This window comes from Durio zibethinus, unplaced genomic scaffold (assembly GCF_047325235.1).
Source record: "Durio zibethinus cultivar Kanyao isolate XHJ-2024 unplaced genomic scaffold, ASM4732523v1 HiC_scaffold_404, whole genome shotgun sequence".
Lineage (NCBI taxonomy): Eukaryota > Viridiplantae > Streptophyta > Magnoliopsida > Malvales > Malvaceae > Durio > Durio zibethinus.
The window spans coordinates 117,501-120,000 of NW_028323027.1; positions in this window are offsets into that span (position 1 = coordinate 117,501).

The window sequence follows — 2,500 nt, forward strand, 5'->3', positions numbered from 1 at the left end:
TGGTGCTCGAGGCAACCGCCCGCACCAAGGCTCAGCATGTGCCGATTGTGATCGAGGCAACAACCCACACCAGGGCCCAGCTTGTGCCGATGGCGGTCGAGGCAAGTGCCCGTACCGAAGGGCAGCCTATGCCGATGATGGTCGATGCATGTGCCATCACCATGCGTCATCATGTGCCATTGATGGTCGAGGCCTTGGCCGAAGTTCGATTTTGAGCCACGGTGCCCATGCTTGGCTCCAGCATGTGCTGGTGCCGCATTTTTTTCACTCGGGACAGCATCGCCGGAGCATCGCCGGAGCATCGCCGGAGTACCGCCGGAGAACCTGACCGGCGGCATTGGGGTTCCGGCGATTGGGAGGGGGGCCGGGGGGGTGTGCGCACATGATGTGCGATGGGTGCTGGTACTTGGCCTTGTGTTGGCCCCCTATCCCTCATCAAACCTCTGAGAATTCACACCCCCTTAAAGAGCATTTGAGATTTTACAGGTTTGCTACCAGTAGCCGTTAAAGTGTCTGAAATGGGGACACTTTTTTCAAACGGTCACAAAATCTTCTCTACTTCGAGTTTTTAGCTGAATTTTTTTGTGCATGCCAACAAAAATAGAAGGATCATGCCTACAAAATTTGGGGCCAAAAATCCTTATAAAAAAATTTTAAAAAATCCCGAACCGCAAAAAGTTTCGAAAATCGTGAAAAATAGAAAACGAGTCATCTTCCAACGAAACTTCACGTGAAGGCTTAGGGGACCATTGTATGAATTTACAAGCCATAAAAATGGCATTGGCACGGCAGAAATTTGAAGATGTGCCTAAACCCACCAGGGCCCAGCGTGTGCCGATGGTGCTCGAGGCAAGCGCCCGCACCAGGGCCCAGCGTGTGCCGATGGTGCCCGAGGCAAGCGCCCGCACCAGGGCCCAGCGTGTGCCGATGGTGGTCGAGGCAACCGCCCGCACCAGGGCCGATAGTGTGCCGATGGTGCTCGAGGCAACCTGTCGCACCAGGGCCCAGCGTGTGCCGATGGTGATCGAGGCAACCTGCCGCACCAGGGCCCAGCGTGTGCCGATGGTGGTCGAGGCAAGCGCCCGCACCAGCGCCCAGCGTGTGCCGATGGTGCTCGAGGCAACCCACCGCACCAGGGCCCAGCGTGTGCCGATGGTGCTCGAGGCAACCTGCCGCACCAGGGCCCAGCGTGTGCCGATGGTGGTCGAGGCAAGCGCCCGCACCAGGGCCCAGCGTGTGCCGATGGTGGTCGAGGCAACCGCCCGCACCAGGGCCCAGCGTGTGCCGATGGTGCTCGAGGCAACCTGCCGCACCAGGGCCGAGCGTGTGCCGATGGTGGTCGAGGCAAGCGCCCGCACCAGGGCCCGTGTGCCGATGGTGCTCGAGGCAACCTGCCGCACCAGGGCCCAGCGTGTGCCGATGGTGGTCGAGGCAAGCGCCCGCACCAGGGCCCAGCGTGTGCCGATGGTGGTCGAGGCAACCTGCCGCACCAGGGCCCAGCGTGTGCCGATGGTGCTCGAGGCAACCGACCGCACCAGGGCCGAGCGTGTGCCGATGGTGCTGGAGGCAAGCGCCCGCACCAGGGCCCAGCGTGTGCCGATGGTGCTCGAGGCAACCGACCGCACCAGGGCCGAGCGTGTGCCGATGGTGGTCGAGGCAAGCGCCCTCACCAGGGCCCAGCGTGTGCCGATGGTGGTCGAGGCAACCTGCCGCACCAGGGCCCAGCGTGTGCCGATGGTGCTCGAGGCAACCGACCGCACCAGGGCCGAACGTGTGCCGATGGTGCTCGAGGCAAGCGCCCGCACCAGGGCCCAGCGTGTGCCGATGGTGGTCGAGGCAACCTGCCGCACCAGGGCCCAGCGTGTGCCGATGGTGCTCGAGGCAACCTGCCGCACCAGGGCCCAGCGTGTGCCGATGGTGGTCGAGGCAAGCGCCCGCACCAGGGCCCAGCGTGTGCCGATGGTGGTCGAGGCAACCGCCCGCACCAGGGCCCAGCGTGTGCCGATGGTGGTCGAGGCAACCGCCCGCACCAGGGCCCAGCGTGTGCCGATGGTGGTCGAGGCAACCGCCCGCACCAGGGCCCAGCGTGTGCCGATGGTGGTCGAGGCAACCTGCCGCAGCAGGGCCCAGCGTGTGCCGATGGTGCTCGAGGCAAGCGCCCGCACCAGGGCGGAGCGTGTGCCGATGGTGGTCGAGGCTGCCGATGGTGGTCGAGGCAACCTGCCGCACCAGGGCCCAACGTGTGCCGATGGTGCTCGAGGCAACCGACCGCACCAGGGCCGAGCGTGTGCCGATGGTGCTCGAGGCAAGCTGCCGCAGCAGGGCCCAGCGTGTGCCGATGGTGGTCGAGGCAACCGCCCGCACCAGGGCCCAGCGTGTGCCGATGGTGATCGAGGCAACCGACCGCACCAGGGCCCAGCGTGTGCCGATGGTGCTCGAGGCAACCTGCCGCACCAGGGCCCAGCGTGTGCCGATGGTGGTCGAGGGAACCTGCCGCACC